Source organism: Protopterus annectens, chromosome 3.part0 (genome assembly GCF_019279795.1).
Source record: "Protopterus annectens isolate FY-2018-M chromosome 3.part0, PAN1.0, whole genome shotgun sequence".
Taxonomy (NCBI): domain Eukaryota; kingdom Metazoa; phylum Chordata; order Ceratodontiformes; family Protopteridae; genus Protopterus; species Protopterus annectens.
This window is the reverse complement of record NC_056731.1, coordinates 1625071796-1625092704: the sequence shown is the minus strand read 5'-3', so window position 1 is coordinate 1625092704 and position 20909 is coordinate 1625071796. Positions and strand designations below refer to the sequence as shown.

The window sequence follows — 20909 nt, the reverse complement described above, 5'->3', positions numbered from 1 at the left end:
CTTGTGGACCACCTTCCCCTCGTCAATGGCCTTGGTGACTATTTCAAAGAAATCGACCAGGTTTAAGAGGCAGGATCTGCCCTTAACAAAGCCAAACTGGGTAGGATCCAGTGTCTGTAGGTCCCCAATATCTTTATTTATGAGGTCCATGATGATCCTTTCCATAGCTTTGCAGACCAAGCTAGTCAGGCTTATGGGGCGATAGTTTCCAGGATCTGTTGAGGCACCACCTTAGTGGAGAGGGACTATTGTTGCTGTACGCCACTCTTTGGGTACATATCCTGTAGTAAGGCTAAGACTGAACAGTAGTTTTATGTTTGGGTTTAGCTCTTCTTGGAGTTCATGTAGGACGCAGCCCGGGACACCATCTGGTCCCATTGATGCTGTGTTTTTTGCTTTGGAGAGGGCGGCTCTTACCTGAGCATCTGAGATGTCAGGGGGGCAGCACTCTGTTGGGATAGATATTTGCCCTTTTGGTGGGGAGGGGGGGGAGTTTGCACTGAACCTGTCAGCTAGGATGTTGGCAATGTCTGTGGGCTCGGTGTATTTTTTGTCATTTTGGACTAATTCTGAGCTTATCTGGGAATTCCCACCCAGGTTCCTAACATAACTAAAGAAAGCCTTGTGATTATCCTTAGTGTCCTGTGCAATTTTTCTCTCGAAGCTGGCCTTAGATGATTTTATGAGTGCCCGTAGCTTTTTGCTAATACTGATCAGAGATGCCTTCCCTTTTTTGGGATTTTGCTCTATCATGTAGTAGCTTCCTCCTTTTATTGTATAGTTTGTTTATGGCTGGGGTCCACCAGACAGGATGTCTGCCTTTGGAGGATTGGGTCTTGGTTTTATTTGGGATTGCATGATCCATGCATTCCTGAAGGTGTTCATAGAATGCGTTTATAAAGGATTCTGCGGTCTGGGCCGTATTTTCCACAGGCCCGGGGGCTTTGAAGGCTTTTCAATGTGGAACTTCGAGGAACATGAACTTTTTAAGACCCCAAATGAGATACATTTATCGTAATGAGGTACACTTGAGAGGTACGAGTCCGAATGTAATCCTCAGTTATTTACCAAAAATTAAAACAATCTATTGAAAAAAGGCACAGTTGAGAGGTGTGCTTCCACTGTGGATTTCTTACACTAGTTCCACTGGTTATAAAAATGCGATACTAATCTGTATAAAAAAAAATCCGTGATATGAAGGAATAAGCATAGTTAAACCTCCATTCAGAGTCAGGGACACAAAGAGCTGGGCACACTTAAATAATTAGCATTATTAACTTCAGAGGCTGACAGAATAAGAATGTAAATTAGCAAAAATATATGAAATCGATAATCCCAAGTACTGCCCTTATTTATTAAGGACAATCCACATTTCCCAAAGATCGGCGGTTTTGCGACGAATTAGGAAGAATTTAAGCCAAAACATGGGAGCATTGAGAGGTAGTAACTGGCTCTGGATGAATTAGGCAGAAAGTTTGGCTAGCAGGTCCAAATATACAAGGAAAACGTTCGCCTAAGTCAAAATTAGAACGAAACTTGCAGAAGCCTCCCTTACAACTGGTTCCCAAGTTTAAGAATACGAGGACTGCAACATTCTTGCTTAAACGAAAAAAAAAAAAAAACTTTTTATTGATAAGAAAATTGGGCACGCCTATAATCAACCAGCAAAACAGTTAAAATCACTCCGTTACGTACTACTACTGGAAATCTAACCACCTACAATTTACAACGCCCAAATACTTCATCATTTAGGAACCTCTCTACAGCTTAGACTTTCACTCCACATCCCTAGAAAAATTCATTTGATATTCACAGCTACAGTTGTAATTATAATTAAAAAAAAACTTCAGTGACCAAGTAGAGAAAAGCATCAGCCCTAAAAATCGTTTAAATTATGAAAAACTCACGCACACTGTAAATTTACACCAAGCCGTCAAGATCAACTTATCCTGTCTGTTATTGGTTGCCACGGTTACGCTTGACGTCACGTTCCACCCTTACCCCTGCTATCGGAGTTGGGCGATTGGAGGAAACCCCGTGGATGTGAAGCTAGTCTGAGACAGTGGACGACAGGGCATCAGCCGAAGCAGATCTGAGCAAGCGCTGCTTTGTATTAGGTATTATCTCTACAGGTGAGTTTGGGGAGGTACGACATGATATGTATGTTTCTTTTTGCAAAATACTGATTTTCAGTATTTAATAACTAATTTTGTTTTATGTTATCTTCTTTATGAGGACATAGTAGGGCCCTTGTACATCTACAGCCGCTGTGTTCAAAAATGGGTTTGGTCATTTACCTCCAAACAGAGCATTTTTGGGCAGGTAATAAAACGTTTGTTGGTAACGTAATACTCTTGACGGTGTTACAGTGGTCTAAAACATTATTTATCCTGAAGGTTAGCTGTTGGAAGTGTTCTGAGGGATGAGATTGCATTTTTTTTTCTCCATTTGGGACTGGACATCGCCTCTATTTACATTAGCCAGGTGAATGGGGTGGTAGATACGGTGCACTGGCGTTAGCTTGCTTCTTTACGTTCTCTGCAGTAACAATGAAAATGCATGCTGTGTTGGGAAATAAACTGCAGGTGATATTTAAAAAAACGATAGTAATATGGAAAAAATCTTAATAGCATACAAGTCCTTTCTACAATGTTAACAGGTAAGGTGGGGTGGGGTCCTTTTCTTGCTTTTAATTTCACCACTTTAATCTTTGTAGTTTTTCTGTCAGTGTGTGTGTGTGTGTATATATATATATAATAATGTCTGTACAGCAACGCTGCTTTTCGTTTTAATTAAATTGTAATTTTGGGTTATGCGACGGATATACAGATTTTGTTTTATAAAGGAAAATCATTGGGCTGTTTCAGTTTGGAATTGTTTTTGCCCGATAGTTTGTGTTGGTACTTTAATACATTTTTAAATGCTCTTTGCCATTGACGCTTTCCTGTGGATGCATGTGGTGAAGATGTGTGTGGTTTATAGGATTTCTGAAACATCCGCCATGATAAGGAGTTCTTTTATGTATAACCTGGAAGGATTCGTAATGGGGGGGGGGGGGGGGGGGCGCGCGTTAGTCACCTTTTTATCATTGTCACGCTTTACATTCCCTTTCACTATAACCAATTTGGCAACGCCAGGCCTGCCTCTGAAATCTTACAAGCTGCATTTGATAAAAATGATTTCGTACCGTGTAGTACAACAGTGTTTTTTTTTTTTTTTTTTGGGGGGGGGGGGGTCGGATGTTCTTTGAATCATTTCCACTTGTTTTGTATTTTAGTTCCGCTAAGCTGTAATGTGTATATATTGCACGAGATGGTGACAGTCCCCCGAAGTATGCAGCAAAGCAGGTCTGATCTTCAGTAGTAAGCTGAAATTCGAGTACAAGCGCATCGATTGGCTTTATTTACATAGGCGTGTCTCTATGCTCGGTTATATTCCTTTGTAACCGTGTAATCTAGGATCTACTGGACTGCAAGTTAAAGCTTTAACGCTTTAAATGTGGAGAATGTATTTATTTTGCTGAACAACACTAGGTTTTTAAGTTAAATGATGGCAGCGAACAGTGGTCGTTGCATTTTGGGGATAGTCTTTGGTGTTAATGAAATAGCAAGGTCTTGCTTTTTGTAATTTGTATTTTAGGAAGAACTGGGTCCACGAAGGAGAAAGGTCTAATATACGTACAGAAAGATCAGCTTGGGAAGGGAGGAACGGAGGACGATTTTGGTGGAGATCGGGATTCTAGGGGAGAAATGTGTATGGGGTATATAGCGTCGAGAAAGGAGGAAATGAAGAAGATTTTGGTGGGAGATCGGGATTCTAGGGGAGAAATGTAGATGGGTTATATATATATCGTTGAGAATCCAGTGTCTCTAGGAATTAGGTGGCATGAAGTAGCATTGTTCATGGGGACTGTTGTGGTAGACCTTGGGCACAGTGACTAACGTAAATGGGTGGAAATAAACGGGGACAGTGTTGTGGTAGACATTGGGCACAGTGACTAACGTAAATGGGTGGAAATAAACGGATATCTCGTAATATTCTTATGACAGGTTGAAAAAAAATAAGAATTTCGATACTGGGTGAGCGGGAGTTTAAATGTTTTCTTTAGAACTGCAGTGCATTTTTTTAACCTAAAGGTGGATAGGGCAGCGGTAAGTAAGTGTGTCCGTCCTCAAGGCTGGAAGTTGTTTGGGGGGGGGGGGGGGGGGGCTGAATTTGGTTTGTAATGCTGTATACTGCTATCTGTGTAGGCAACTTTAGTTGAGCCGAGCCGACTCCATATGCAGTTATGTTGCAAGAGTGTTGTGAAGTTAAGGCAAAGAGAAAGCTTTGAGGCAGAGATGATGGAACAATGTGAATAAACTATTAAAGAAAATTGGGTGACAAACTCAGAAATAGCAATAAATGGTGACATAATTATTCCCTTTTATTCACTTGGACATGGAAGAGTGAAGTGGTGGTGATACAAGCTGACCCTTCAGATGAGTGGATAAAGTACTAGGTATAGAAAATCGGGAAGCCTGTGAATAGCGGTGACCCAAGTGTGGATGATTACTTAGGCTATTTGCAAGGAAGTGTTTGGGTATTAATAAATTTGTAAATATAGTGAGGAGAGTAAGAATATTCATAAAGAATGAGACATGGGGGGGGGTGTAATTGGGTGAGAGACCATAAAGTTGCCAGTTTATTGTGTTAAAACTAAATAATGAAGACCTTGGGCTTCTAAAAATGTGTACATGTACAAATGTGGGTTATAATTGTATACATGTATCTCCCCTACAGGTGAATAGTGGTGGGGATAGAAAGATTTGGGAGTTGTACAAAGGAACCAGTGATCCTTATCTTTTACCATATATGTTGCCTTGATCGGTGGTACAGTTGAAGCTTGTTTTTTCTTTGAGAATTACTGTAGTGTTCATATATGTGTGTGGTTGTAGCAGTCATAGGTGCGTGATTGGGGTGGGGTGGCTTGAAATGGTAGGATCGCTTGAATTGGCCTGTTTTTCTTGTTCCTTGAGTTAAGTTAGATATTTCCTCAATGCAACTTGTTTGGCTTTGATCGTCCTGGATTTACGTAGCAGAGGCACTGTTACTCTGGTCTGATTAGTTCTGTGCACCAGTGCCACCAACTTTCACAGATGGGGAAAGTAAAGTGCCTCTCTCTTTGAGGAGGAAGGCCTAAGATGCTGTCTTTGATCAGCTTGGTGGGGTAAACTAAGTGGTATGGGTAGTGATGTTAGGATAAATTGTTAAGATGAGTTTGGTGTTATGTGGTGTTCAGCCGTTTAAAAATGTCTATCTTGACATTACCATGCTGCAAAAAAAAAAAAGCTAAGGAATATCCACTTTGGTTTTGGCACAGTTTTACAGTAGGAGTAAGTGACAACTGGGTTTTGGGTGTGTAAGCTTATGCTGTCTGGCAAATTTTGAAATTACTGAAACCTGGGGGAAGAGTTTGTATGTGAGCATAATTACAAACATAATTCAGTTTGATCTGTTAATTTTTTCTCGTTTAAAACCAAGAAGTTTATACAAAAGTTATGAAAACTATCATGTAAATGTGCAGTCCTAAACTAAAGGAATCCAAAATGATCATGCTACAAAGGAAAAGAGCTAGTCATAAATATTGTGCACTAGACCTAGTTGTAAATATTGTGCATATATTTAAACTATTGTCTTTAATTGTCCACTGGGGCCAGCTTGGGGCAGGAAGGTCTGTTAACCAGTACACTTGCCAAGTAAGCAAAATAGATCTGCTTGCAGAAATGCGGCAATCCTGATTTGAAAATTAGTTGGATAATGAACGCACACTAAAGAGCAATCCAGTAAGAAATGAAACTTGAGCAGTCTAGTAGAGTTGATGGGGAGCCATCTACTGTTTTAAAACGTCCAGTTTTCACTAAAAACCATCATGGGAGTTAAATCAGTTTTTGTATGCTAAAATGTGTAAATAAGATGGCAGTGGACAAAATACTAAAATGTGCAATAAAGACAGATGTGTTGAGAAACCACACTTGCTGTGAGTATGTACAATATCCAGGGATTATGAATGCTAGACTAGCCATATTTTTGAATACCAGAAGATATGAATAATGTATATGCAGTGTCATTTGTGTGCTGTTAATTTTTGTACTGAAGAAAAGGTAGTCTTGTCTTTAAAAAAAAAATGCTTGGCAGTTGTGGGGACTACTAGTTTGTGAATTTTCTCAATTTTGTAGAATTATGACGCCCATATATTTCTGTTTCTGTGACTTCAGACATTTGCATATTTTAAATAGATGTGAGTATGTAGAATAATTTTGTAGAATTATGACGCCCATATATTTCTGTTTCTGTGACTTCAGACATTTGCATATTTTAAATAGATGTGAGTATGTAGAATGTTGATCTGTTCAATCTGCTAATTTAACCTGTGCCACACTGAGGATGAACCCCCCCCCCCGCTTTTTTCACACATACCATGCTTTCCTGAAGGTATCGTCATGACTGGAAGAGTGGGCATGAAAGGGCTCCCCGTGGTTTGCTCATCCTGTGGGAGGGGGCAGCCTGGTCACCTTCAGAAGGATGAGCTAAAGTAGGACAACGTTTCATGCCATTTCAGCCACCAAGTAGTGCATTTGTGCTATAGCTGGAATTAGAAGTGTTCATGAGTGTGCAGTGGTCTGGTATTTTGCAATCGTGCTCATTAGGTTGTTGTACCTGTGTTAGGGTATAAGGCTGCAACACGCAACCCCTTTGCACTGGTTTAAAATTTAGCAAAAAAACACCAATTGCAGATATCGATGCAGTAACAAACTTCAATGTGGATGAAAGCACTAAAGTTTTAAACAAGGGCTTCAGAGTATTCTAGTGATGTGCGTTTTCTTTGATGCCTTTTAATATTTGTAGCAGTAAACTTCAACTCAAGTGACAATGGAATGGGTTGCCTTTTTTAATACCTTCCTCAGATGTCGTCCTGTTTTCTGGCTTAAAAGCAGAAGTTAGTACTGGTTGTCTTGGGGTAGTTACTAAGCAAGTTTTGACATGTAGTGGAAGCTTTGTACCAGAGGTAAGGGATACATTGGTGTGATATGTCTCAATGTCCCATATCTGTTAATGAAGGTTTAGTTTCTTTAACCTGGTGTTTGAACTCCTTCACAGAGTAAATGGCATGCAACATATTTCCATGTAGGATCCTGAATTAAGGGATTGTCAGTCTGTCCTAATAAAAACAAAATTTTGAGGTCTCTTGATCTTTTGGTTATGAATCTGAGATCTCAAGTGACAAATGCATATCAAAAGGTACACTGTCGTCAGTAATAAAGTCTGAGGTATCAGTAAAGGGTGTTAAGAGCTGTCTGGATCTGTTCTGTTTTCCCTTGGAAGTTAGATCTAGGTAGGCTTTCCAAACTACTGAGGACACATGATCACACATTAAGGAAATAGCAGTGCGTGCCTAGATCCCTCGTGACAGTGTCTGGCTGGAGGGGTGTCACCTGTCTAGTACATGAAAATGTTTTACCAAAATGAACTCGTATGTTCTGTCACGTTTAATTTGAGGCTGTTGCCCTTGCTTCATTTATCTGTTTAATATAATAATCCAAAATGGAAACGTGGTGTGTGCAAACTGGTCAATCCAAAATATGAGACCGCAGCTAATAAAATCAAGCCAAGTTTTATTCCAGGAAATACAAATGGTTAGTGCTTTCGCAGTAAACTGCTTCATAAGACACATTCTTCATTCCACTCATCAGTTTAAAAATACACGTGAGCCAATCGGAACTCAGTTACCCTCCACTATGATACAGCTAGCTCCTTAATGCGCTAAATAGTAGTGAATTCTTATTTGATTTATTAATCGCTATTGAGTTCTGATTGGCTCACATGTTTTAAACTGAGTGGAATGAATGAAGCATTTTTATAACTGCGAAAGCGCTCACCATTTGTATTTCCTGGAATAAAACTTGGCTTGATTTTTATTAGCTGTAGTCTGGTCACTCTTTGCTTTTTTACTGGATGTCTTTTTAATGTGTTGTAGCCCTTGTTGAAGCAGTTGTCTGTGTGGATAATCATATAACACTGTTTACAGTTGATCTGCAAACTTGGATAACCACAGGCCTGTATGCTAAACAAGAGGGACCAACACTGAGCTTTTTGGTACATCACTCGTAATTTCTTTGAAGTGGCGTGTGCAACTCTAACCACATGGGATCGATCAGAAAACTAGTTAGCAGTCTACCACACAACATAAGTATTTTTATTCAGGCTTGCAAGCATTTGCATTGGTTATATTTTCAGATGTTGGCCAGGTTCTGATGTGCTATAGACACTAGATAACTGTCGTCCATTTTTATTACTTTTTCAAAGAATTTTTAATGAGGTAAATGCAACAATTTTGATCTTTTGAAGAGGAGAAAGTGTGTCTAGGGTTAAGAGACTCTGTCCAGATTAATGAGGTCTGAGATGTGCTGCATAGTTTTACATAAGAGGGTATTGAGACTGACAAGTTTGTAGTTACCAGAGTCCCGGATGATGTCTCCAGACCATCTGGCAAGTGTTCCTTTTCTGAGCATGATGTCCATTTTAAAACGCATCAACTGAAACCTTCATTAAACCAGTTCTTTTCTCCTCCTGGTTATTAAAACTATCCATTAAACTGGATGACCTTGCACTGCAGGCAGTCTGCATACCCAGCACTACTTCACTGACATAAATGCTGACTTTCTTGCAGGTGAGTAACTATCCTGCAAGGGACCCTGGTATCATTATCTAGTCCCCACAAATATTGCCCATCTTGTCTGGTTTAACAGGGCACAGTGATATCCGTTTTCCTTTAAAATGGATTAGTGCGTCCTCTGTAAATACTTCTGTTTATTGGTTTCATGAATGTAGCTAGTTAAGAGGGTTTGTGGCCACAGTACCATGTATTATGCTTATGGAACAATATAAATTGTAGACTTATCTTGTGATTCGACTTGCTGATATTGTAGATCTAAAGACACTTGTTTTTCTTTCTTTTTTGTCCTTAAATTGGGTTTAAGAAGGGGTGCTTTGTTTGGCAAATTGGTATGTTTACCATTTATTGTATTGAGTAAGAGCGAGCACTTAAGATTTGTATTTTGTATAGGCACATTTTGGGAAAGATTTTGCTTAATTTGGGGGTGTCATGATGTAAATGGTACATATGTGGAGAACTGACCCAAAGTGTTGTAGGCTGCCAGATTCCTCTGGGTACCAATCCAAAAAAAAATGGATATAGCTGAAATGCACAATCCCAGGGTTGATTGATTTTAGTTTATGCATTCTTTTATTAAGAACAGTGGGTACAGTAAAAGGATTAGTACTTTTGTCTTCATTGTTTCAAAACATGTCAAAGTTCAGCAAGTTGCATGAGCAGTAGTGAGATAGTATCAGCGAATGGTATAATGTAACCTTTGAGGAATGGGATTTGTCTGCTGCAGTGATGCTACTGGGCCAGCATATGGGGTTTCCTGGAACTATTTTGCCAATATAAGGTGAGGAAACCGACCAATCTATATGTAACTTGAAGCTTTTTTTAAGACCAGTGTTGGACCAAAATTCTTGGCCATTGAGATGAAGTTTGTTGGGCATTGGGGATGGCTAGTAGGTGGTCTGTGGTAGTATGTTCCTTTCTTACAGACCAAGCTCCTGTCCATTTGGCTTTAAAGGTGTGGTTTGAGAGTGAATGGATTGGTGTCTTCTCTAACAACTGAATTGGGTGGTGATAGTTTTGTGTCTTCTCTAACAACTGAATTGGGTGGTGATAGTTTTGGTTTAGTGCTTCCATCAGTATGGTTATAGATGTTTTATTGTGTGAAGGCTGGATGAGGCTTAAGTTCTTATCCATTTATTGTATGTACTGAATTTGATGGCTGCATCTATTTTTAAGGAATTCAGGGAAAGATTAAAAAAAACTCAGGCTCTTGTCTGTAGCTAGCATAGTGACGAATCTAATATGCAAAGCAGAAATTTAGCTTGGGGAAAGTATGTCTAATGGACAGGATAACTGATGTCCCTACCAGAAACTGCTTTGTAGATAATATGCAGATTCAGAACATTTTCTCTTACAAATTATGATTTCTGCCTTTTACGTGTAACGAAATTCTGGCTGAGAGGGTTAAAGCTTAAGAGGAGTTGGGGTAATTGTAAGGTCATTTAACAAGAAAGCTTTGCTTGAAGGGCTTACCTGGTTACAAACTAACTTAAACTAAAGTCTAAAGTAGAAGCTTGTATATTTTTATAAAAATATATATTTATTTACAATTTTGTTTCTAGGATTCTTCATTTTACATTTGTTGTCCGGGCTAGTCTAACCGGATATATGTCCATTTTCAGTAGAGGCCCAGGGAGAGAAGCACCAGTTAAAAAAAAAGTTACAATAAAAACATAGTAAGTAACCAGGTAGTAGGTTACAATAAAATAGTAATAATAGATATTCTGTACAATACAATGTATTTTAAAATGACTGTGTACAGATTTCTGACAAATATTCAGAAGTAACTAGTTAAACATTACAGTAGTTTTATAATTCCTGCTTTCATTTATGCTACACAATATTGAGTAGTAAAAGTAGAAACTAGGAAGTATTAGAACAGGGGTGAAATTTTAGTCTGGGTTACTGCATGGGCATAACCAGTGTGTTCTAATGAATAAGTTTTTGTTTGAAGAGGGGTAGGGAAGGAGGTGAAGTAAGTTCACTAGGTAGGAGGTACCATTTTTTTCCAGCTGTTTGAGAACAGAACAGAGTTGCACAAGGCAGGTTAGAAAACAAACTATGGATTTAGTCACATGTTTGGAAGGGAGAGAATATCGCCCCCCCAGCAGTTTTTGTTGCTTATTGCCAGTTGTCTTCCATGAAAGACTTTGATCGGCATTCACTAAAGTTGCAAAATTTTTAAAATTGGAGAAGTGAAGAAATTGACATTTTTCGCATCTAGAGAGACTTTTTCTTGTATGGGTGTTTAACAAACTTGGGTAATCCAAGAAGTCACTTTTGCTTTTTATTGGTGGTATTTCGGGGGGTGTGACTCTTGTATTCAAACTTGTGCTTGGGAGATTACTTGATCAGAGTTGGTACTTGGCAAGTTGAGGATGACCCTGGAGTAAGAGTAGCAGCTTATTTAACTACCTGTCTTAGTCTTATGTGTGCTAATGTACCTTTTTAAAATCATTTTTTTTCCCATTTTGAACACTGCCTGGTTTAAAATGACTTTTGTGGAATTGTGCAGTATACAACTAAGAGCGAGGAAATGTACTTGGCCTGTGCTTCATTCAAGCTTGTTAGCAGTTTGATCTTCTGGAAAGAAATTAATAGAATGTTGTGAGGTGGTGTTTTTTTCCCCCACAACTTCTCCAGTTAGAACATTTTAAGGGATATTTTTGGTGTGTCCTCGTAGGATTAAACCCTGTGAAGTGTGCACAGTGGCAAACATTTACAACTGTATTCTGGACTTGCTCCTTTTCATTGGCGAACCAGAGAGAAAAGATGTGTGTTCAGGGAATTTATGATAAAGTCATTATCTTCGCAGTACATTAGCACAGTGTTTAACAGTTTTGCAGTATTCGGAAAGGTGTCTGGTAGCTAATTTTGCTGGTGTGAAGGCTTTATGCTACTGCTTTCCCTACAATCATGCCACTGAGCTTAAGTAAAGTTTAATCTCAGTGACATCATGGTAGTGAAATGTAGTCCATGGATTTTTTAGTGGGTGCAGCACTGCATGCGCACAGAAGCGCACCTATTAAAGTCTGTGGGTGGAATGCCTTCTCTGCCTCCAGTGATGTTGGGATGGACAACAGTAGATTTAGGCCATGGTCTAACTGAACTGGCCCAAATACTAAATTAGAGCAGCACAAATGCATTGTGGCACTTGACTCGCTCGAATGTGCCTATGATCATGCCCAAATCACTTTAACCACAGCCAAGTATCTATCATTTTATATACAGGCGAGTACTCTGTGTGCATGTATATATGCTTAATGATTTTTATAAGCCAGCTTTTTCTGTGGATAATGTGATGCCCAAGGTAAATTTTGTGTGAATTCTAATATTTCACGGGTGTAGTACTGCCTGAAGCTGCGCACACGGTTCTGTACCCATTTGAAAGCATGGGTCATTTTGATTATCAACTCCTCCCTCTGGCTGGTAAAAATGAAGCTACATACACTTATTTTGTTTTGAAAAACTTGAATTGTTTGCATCTGATGTGATGGTAGGAGTCCTGGGCTTTTGTCTAGTGATTTAATCATGTAGAGCTCTGCTGTGTAGTGCAGTGTCTAATGGGATGGTATGAACTAGTATTTCAAGCTGCTGTCTCACTCTCTAGTAAAACTGAAATTGAAGGCTTTGCCTTAGTTGTCCAAAGGATGCTTGTTAGCACTTAAAGGATATCTGCTTTCTTTTTCTGATGGGCCCATTCCTGTTTTCAAATGGATAGTGACTCATAGGGTCTATATAAGCCTAGCCAAAAAGGTAGAGCGTGTAGCTCCTGAGGGATTGGGATTTCTTGTGAAGCATGTCCAGCAGCTCTGGGTTTGACACAGCTAGTAGCCATGTAATGTTTGGAGCTGGTGCCAACCTTGCTAAGTATAGTTGATGGCTTTTGCCTTTGGCATCTTGACTGTTGGCAGCCTTTCTTTCTATTTTTCACAAGACCACACCTTTCTATTTCTGCAGGACCAAAATGAAAAGTGGCAGCTGTACTATTATTTGTTGGGAGTTTTTAACTGCTCAGCATAAACGGGAGCAGTTATGTACCTATATGACAGTCTAGTTTTTACATATAGTGGTCCATCTTTCTGTCGTGGGTACTAGGATACAGGGAAAAAAATTGAAGTTGTATAAAGATAGCTTAACAGCTTCTAAATATTACCTTGACTGGTAAGCTTTCTGTGAGTAATCCATTGTGATCTTGCTTGATTTTTTGACTCCATCCAGCTAGCTTTTTCATAATTTAGTTCTTTATCCAGTGATGTAGATCTTCAACATTGAAGTGAAGAAAAATCTTCGGTCTGTAGTTTGGTATGTGTGCATGTAAAGAATATAGAGCAGACGAATGGCTGAGCAGAATGCAGAAATAAGATGTATAAGCTGGTGGTGGAATGCAGAAGTTCAGGAAGCTGTAAGATAAGTCATCTAACACCATATGGGTTTAACAACAATCTGCTGCCCATTTCAGTGCAGATTGAAGGAAGTCTTCTGGGGGTTGATCTTCATTCAGGAACTGCTGAAGCTGCACTTCACCATGGCCAGCCTACGAAGAGAGAACCCATCCTGGAAGAACAGTACAGAGGACAATGCTTAGGAAATCAGATTTTTGTGTTTAAATAAAATATTTGCCTTCGCCTGCAGCTTAACTCGATCCTTTGTGTTTTTCCTACTACAATATATTGCTTGAAATCAAAGGGAAGGAAAGCCCAAGAAGCGGTGCAGGTATTTCCCCTTCCTTTTTAAGTATGAAAAATTGTATTAAAACAAGATCCTCAAAGCCTGTAAGTTTACGAATATAACTCTGCAAAAAATAGTATAGGAAGTTTTACAAACATTATCTGTTGTATTGGCACTTTAGTCCAAATGGGTAGAAGTCCATCTTCAGTGGAGGCCCAGAGAGAAAAGCTCCAAATTTTATGATAGAAATCAAGGACGTTTGCGACCTAAACATGAAAAAAATATATATTTTGTGTCCTTGGATGAAGCTCTTCTCAACTGTCCCATTAGCAGCACTCTGCCTCCCACCCTTTCTCCACTTCATTTTGTTTTTCTTTGGTTGTGGTATTTGTGTACTGGCCCCAGTTAGTGACTCATTTTATTTTCATTTTCACTTCCATTTCCACATCTTTTCTTTCCATTCCCTCAATTTCATTTGCCAACATGTAAACATGTGCTTCCATTCTGAGTCTTATTGTGGTCATATACACCTTGGCTACAAAATGAAATAAGCTTAGTTTATTTTTAATAACTCTGACCCCCATTCATTCTCTCTGCATATTCCCATGCTACCATATGGAATTGCATGGACCTGGTGAGACCTTAACTATGTTTAGTGCTAGTGGCTGCCATAAAAGCAGTTACTAGAAAATCAGTCTAAACAGTCTAACTGAATATTATTGTAAAGGAGAGAGAACTGGGGGTGACATCTTTGGAAAAGAGAACTGGGGCTGACATCTTTGGAAAAGAGAAATTCAAATTGCATGTGTGTAATGTGGGAACAATATATGCAGATTACTCGGGAGAAACTGCGGTGGTGGTGCTGCGGTAGCGTTGTCACCTCATAGCAAGACGTTGTCCTGTTCAATTCACAGCTAGAGCATCTTCTGTGTGGAGGCATACGTGAATGGGGCGTGCCGTCATTGAAGGTTGTGCGTCAGGGCTGGTAACCCGGTATGTAAAAATCCTTTACCAATCAGTAGCAGACCAGAGTTCCGCTGTGGTGACCCCTAAACGGGAAAAGCCAAAAGACACAAACTCAGTAGGAGAAAGGTTTAATGGAATGCCTTGAGTATGTATTGCATAAAGCAAGATACAGTGGTTTAGTGTTCATTTTAAAATATGTGCCTGTCACTTTTTTATAGTTGTGATTTAATAAAAGTATGCATTCTTGTAAATGTACTTATTCACCATCTACTCCTTGGCTACATGTACATGCACACTTTGCCAATTGCCTTTTTCTTAAGTTTCTTTTTAAATGCATTTTGTATTTGTGGCTGTGGTTTTAGTCCTTGTTTAAAAGGGCTCCTGGACTGATTAATTTACCCATTTAACAAAAGTATTTAGTAAAATTCCCGCTTGTGTTTTATTAGCGTCTCTCTGGTGTGGTGGATAGTTTCTTCACTACTATACCTTCTGTGCATGCAGTTGACTTTTCTTACTGATGCATTAAATTTAAGCATACCCCTCTAAGTGTAACATCTTTGTATACAGTGTTTTGGTGCTGTCCATTGGCAATTGCTGATTTATCGTGCTCTGGAGTTCAGATTTTGATGTTACTGTGCTACAGTGTAATAAAAAGGTTGCAGTAAAACAATTTGGAAAAACTACACCAAGCTGGAGTTTTCGGTTTTGTGATGTCTTAAATGGGATATATGCAAATGACCCCCCTGAGGACAGTATTTCAGCTACATAGCTTCTGAATGTCTGACTTGTGCTTGTATTCAGGCCAGTATTGGTTTACTGACTTGAATGTAGCCGTAAAGACTTTAAAAAAAAAAAAAAAAAGTCGTGAACATTCAGAAAACTGTACATGATGTCCTTAAGGGAGCATTTGCATAGATAACCTTAAACCTCGTGTAATGGAGGCCCATGTACCACGCAGTGAAAGCTATAGCTTGAGTTTTTCTTACTGGTTTTCTGAATGGTTTGAGAGACCTTTTACCTTGTGGTTCACACATTAGACTGTGCTCAAAGTATAAACTGAACCTGCAGCACATTTTGGATAAAATGTTTTGGTGATAATGGAGAACAATTTTGCTTGGCTCTCGGAAGTTTATGGCAATTGAGTAGCATTCTGACCTTTTTCTGAAACTGGAATTGCTGGGTAAATTTAGTTTGTGTAGTCTGTAGCCACTATGATAAACACGTGTCTGGGCTGTAACTCATTTTTGTTCAAGAAACATGGGATGAAAAGGGCCCAAATCTGATGATTTTTAACCATAATTGATAAGTGACAAAAGGTTTGCAGAACAAAGGGTTTTGCATCACCACCCAGTTTCCCCAGCAGTGAGTATGAAGCTCTTAACAGTGGACATTCGGAGAATTTGTCAGGGAAAAATTGAAGGGCATGTTTAAGTAAGAGAAGAATGTGAATTGGCATGCATTTTCAGGAGTTGACATTGGTTTACCCACCTCACCCTGCCCAATCCACCCATTCCCCCCCCCCCCCCCCCAACAGTTGAGTGGCCTCAACATTGCTTCATGTAAAGGTAGAAATATGGGAATTTGGCTGATGGAGAGAAGCAGAATCACGCTGAAGTTACTTCTAAAAGATTTGGTCTTTTTTTTATTTAAGTGTACAAAACTGTAGGATAAACCAAAATTTCTGTGCTGAGCTTAGCAGGTAAGCCTTTTTTCTATTACTATCTTACCTTGTCTTGCCCATTGCAATGTTCTTGTCCTGGGGTGGTATGTGTCGTTCTCCCCCCCCTCCCGTCCCCCCAGGAGGAGGCTTGGCAATTTTGACAGGTAGTGTGAAGTCTTGTTTGGTAGGAATATTTGTAGGGAGGCTAGCTATCCCTGAAATGTCCAACTGAAAGCATGAGAGAACTGTGCCCAAAGCAAAATGGAGGATGCAAAGGTCTGCTTCCCCAGCATTCTGGCTCCCACTCTAAATACCCTGTCCTAATTGACGTCTTGTTCACCACCTAGTTGTGCCAGGTTGTCCAAGGCTATTGTGGAACTTAAATGACCGAAGTAGCAGCTTCCATTAAAGTGTAAGCTTAAATACACAGATGTGTTTTCAGGTACCTCCTGAGGAGGTGGAGGTAGAAGTAGAAAATGTCAAACTTGACAAAACTGAGCAACCTGTCCTTAGACAGTGGGTGTGCAAACTGGTTTCCCATCTGTCATTGTTTTTTTTTATTCTCCAGCTACTTTTCGGTGGACCTAGGGATGTTACTTCAAGGCCCCTGAGCCAGAGGAAACCACAACCCAAGCTGCGGAAGCCCTTACAAATGCCTTCTATGAACACCTCCAGGACTGCATGGATCAGGCAATCCCAAATAAAACCAAGACTCTTTCCACAAAGGGCAAACGTCCAGTCTGGTGGACCCCAGCCATTAACAAACTTTACAATAAGAGGAGAAAGCTATTACATGATAGAACAAAATCCATAAAAGGGAAGTCACCCCTGATCATTATTAGTAAAAAAAATACGAGCACTCATAAAATCAACTAAGGCCAATTTTGAGAGAAAAATTGCCATGGATTCAAAGGACAATCATAAGGCCTTTTTCAGCTATGTTAGGAACCTGGGTGGAAACTCCCAGATATGCTCAGAATTAGTCCAAAATGATACAAAATCACTGAACCCACAGACATTGCCAACATACTGGCAGACAGGTTCAGTGCAAACTTCACCCCCTAAAGGAGAGATAACTATCCCAGCCGAGTGTAGCCTCCCGGACATCTCAAATGCGCAGGTGAAAGCTGCTCTCTCTAAAGCTAAAAACACAGCATCAATGGGACCGGATGGTGTCCCCGGCTGTGTGCTACACGAGCTAAATGAGGAATTAACCCCGCACATAAGGCAGCTGTTTAATCTCAGCCTTACCACAGGATACGTGCCCAAGGAGTGGCGTACGGCAACTGTGTTCCCACTCCACAAAGGCGGCACCTCTACGGACCCTGGTAATTACCGCCCCATAAGCTTAACAAGTCTAGTCTGCAAAGCTATGGAGAGGATCATAATGGAGCTCATAAACAAAGATATAGGGGACTTGCAGACATTGGACCCGACCCAGTTTGGCTTTGTCAAGGGAAGATCATGCCTTTTGAACTTGGTTGACTTCTTCGAAACAGTCACCAAGGCCATTGATGAGGGAAAGGCAGTCCATACAGCCTACCTTGACCTTGCAAAGGCTTTCGACACAATACCCCACTCGGGTATTGTAGAAAAACTTACCAGCTTAAATGTAAACCCATATGTCACAAGATGGGTTGCAAACTGGCTTAAGGACAGAACCCACAGGGTTAGAGTTGCTGGCGCTGTGTCAGACTCCAAGCCAGTCACAAGTGGTGTCCCACAGGGCTTGGTCCTTGGCCCCCTATTGTTTGGCATCTACTTCTCAGAAGTACAGGCCAGCATGGGAGGACTTTGGCTGACAAAGTTTGCACAGACACGGATATCCTTCAGAAGGGACTCACGGAAACAGATAGCTGGTGCCAGAGCCATGGCCTGAAGTTAAACTCCGTTTAGTCATACCCTTCGGGAAAAACAAGGTAACCCCAAGCTGCCATATAGGTGGCAATCCACTAAGCACAGAAGAGGTTATCAGGGACCTGGGGACCCAGGTTGACAGTGGCCTTTCTTTTGACACTCACATTGCTAAAGTGGTTAGAAAGACCTTCTACATTGCCCACCTGATCATGAAGGGATTCACATCCAGATCTAGTGAGGTCATTGTTCCCCTGTACTCTTCACTTATCAGACCAATGATCGAGTACAATGCCCCATTCGGGATGTATCTCACCAGACATCTGCAGCAATTGGAGAGACCCCAAAAGTTCCTCACCAAAAGGATAAAGGGACTCCAAAATCTGTCATATGCTGCCAGATTGAAGAAACTCCAGCTCTATTCAGTAGCATACCGTCTGCTCAGAGATGACATGTGTCTGACGTACAAGGCCATGTCCAACCCGGAATTAATGGACATGCTCCACCTCAAAAAAATCCAAATCCACCAAAACCACTAGAGCAAGCGACTTAAACCTTAGCACGGATATAAATAGGACGTGCTGGAGGGATAGATTTATCACTCAGAGACTCCCTATGCTGTGGAATAAAATCCCAGTCCATGTGAGGCAGAGCACCTCGCTGACTCTGTTAAAGAGAAATCTAGACCTGTGGATGGGAGATCGTAGGTTTACCCCGGGAATCATCTCTGTGTCACTGCTGGACAGAGGCACAACAAACAAACTAATGGGCACAGTATTTTTTCATATAAGGGGTGGCGTAAGCCACAAAAATTTGGGCTAGGCTTATAAATGCCTTAGGGCAGATAGCCTAGTATAAACCTATGAACTTGTTGAAAGCTGCACAGTAGGCAAATGGGGAAAGAAGGCATTAAATACTATATCATTGAGTACAGGAAGAAGCTTAACAGTTCAGAACTGTAATCCTCTGCATTAACTGCAGTGTAAGGTGAGCGACACTTTTATGTTTCCTTCTTCCTAGTCTTTAAATATGTAGAAGCTGGATGTTTTTTTGCTCTTACATGAGTGTGTGAGATGTAAATGCCAAATGGAAAGGACAAAGAACTCTTCCAGAGCCAGACTCTGAAGTAGCAACTGTAAATCTCCACTGCTTTAGTGAGCAGTTGCTTTCATACCAGTCTTGCTTCTGGTAAGTCATGTGCAAGTCTGTTATGCAAATTAAAACATTGTAACTATCTTAACACTGGAGCCACTCCACCCATGCACAGTTAATGGGATGCTGTTTGTGGTAATCGTAATTTCATTCACTTTCACGTGTTGAAATGTAATGCTGTAGATTCGTCCATAACTATGTTGTGCCACTACTGTGCTAACCATAATCAAAACGACATGTCTAGTTCAGTCACTTGTGGTCATTATTGACTGCACACCACTGGTTGTCTGTGATAAAATGTCTGTTATTTCCTGCAGATGTCCAGTATTCAAGCTTTTTTCACAGTGCACACTTGCTCAGCAAAGCCAGATTAGTGACCTGCTTAGTTTAAATGACGATATATTTTGGTTATTTTCATCTGTAGATTTCTCCCACCCAGCAGTTAATGGCCACTTTTTTGTGTGCGCTTCATATATTTTAATTTTGATTTTTAAAAAGACTGCCATGTAATGCATTTCAACCAAGTTCTGCATAAATGGTAGGCACTCATTTAAAATATTTGTTACTTCAAAATCAGTTACCTCTTCATGGACCCAAGCAAGTATCAGGTGGCGGGTCTGCTAAGGATGCTGTCAGCTCTTTAGTGCAATGGGACACATTACTTTGGTTACTAGGGTAACAGCGTTTTGTAATTTCCTGAGTGGTACAAAATCTGAAACTGTCTTAATATCTGACCCTGGATGATTTACCAGAAAAACCACACATTTTTTGTTACTGAGAACTGACCAGAGTGTCCAGAGTACTGGTTGCCTGCAAGGTATGTTGTATCCATCTTATGAGTGTGGTGTATTCATATAACTAGAAAATACAACCAATCACACCATTTTATATTTGTGAGATGCACAGTAACCACATACATTTTTTTTCAGACCCTTTGCAGTCTGTCATAGTACTGCCAACTATATCCAATGCTGCTGCAGACCTAACCTTTAGTTTGGTCATATCCACCAGAATCTAGACAGTGAATTGCAGGGCAAAGGCTAATGGATGAGACTGAGCTGAAAGCTTGGAAATTTAAATGTGTAGCCCTTTGCTCGTTGGTTGTTCAAAGTAATTGTACTCTACACCAGAGTGCTAACTTTAGATTGATTTATTGTAACAGTAAGGGCGGGCAAGAGAGAAGGGAGAAAGGCACCCCTTACTGATTTTGGTGCCCTAGCTTACTGCCCAAGTTGTCTGTGTGTAACTGTAACTATGACTTTGTGTACAACAATGTAGCCAGGAGACACAGGTCCACTGTGTTCCACACTGACTGGTGTTTTGTATGTCCCTTTACACTACACCCTGCACCATTTCAAGGTAGTCGTCCAATCCCACGCTGGGCCATTTTATACAAACAGAGTCCTGTAGTGGCAGTGTTGCAACAATAGTCTACCACAGCAAGGTGGACAGTCCAACAAAGCGTCACCCACATTTGCACAGAGGGGTACAAACTATATGCAGTCATACACCCACACACGGAGCCAAGCCAAATTCCCACACTTTCCCTGGTGCACAGCCACTCGCAGCACCTTGGCCATGTTGACAGACCTGTATTCTGTTTGGGTCAGTCGAAGTAGGCTCCTTTTTCATGGGAGGCCTGGGGAAAAATGCACACTAATATGAAAGACTGAAAACAGAGTTACTGGTAGGATAGAGTAGGCTTAACAAATGGCAAAAACGGGTGGTTTACAACAACATTGACTTTTTTTTTTTTTTTTTTCTCTCTCTCAATTTTCTATGCAGACCAGATTCACAGATTAATTTTAAAAATCCTGTTTCATTCCTGTACGGTTGCATAGCAGTATCTGAGCACAGTAGGGTAGTACTTGCAGTGCATTATGAATGTAAACT

At 40.4% G+C, this 20909-nt stretch overlaps 1 protein-coding gene across 2 annotated transcripts in view; it reads left to right on the top strand.

The window, feature by feature from the left end:
• Nucleotides 1-1787: 1787 nt before the first annotated feature.
• YWHAZ (tyrosine 3-monooxygenase/tryptophan 5-monooxygenase activation protein zeta) overlaps nt 1788-20909 on the top strand; it is a 785842-nt gene continuing 766720 nt past the window's right edge. The window contains exon 1 of one of the 2 annotated variants that reach the window (XM_044065656.1): nt 1788-2132. The gene's annotated coding sequence lies outside the window, so the exon portion shown is untranslated. The remainder of the gene's footprint in view (nt 2133-20909) is intronic. The other variant, XM_044065655.1, reaches the window with a different exon arrangement.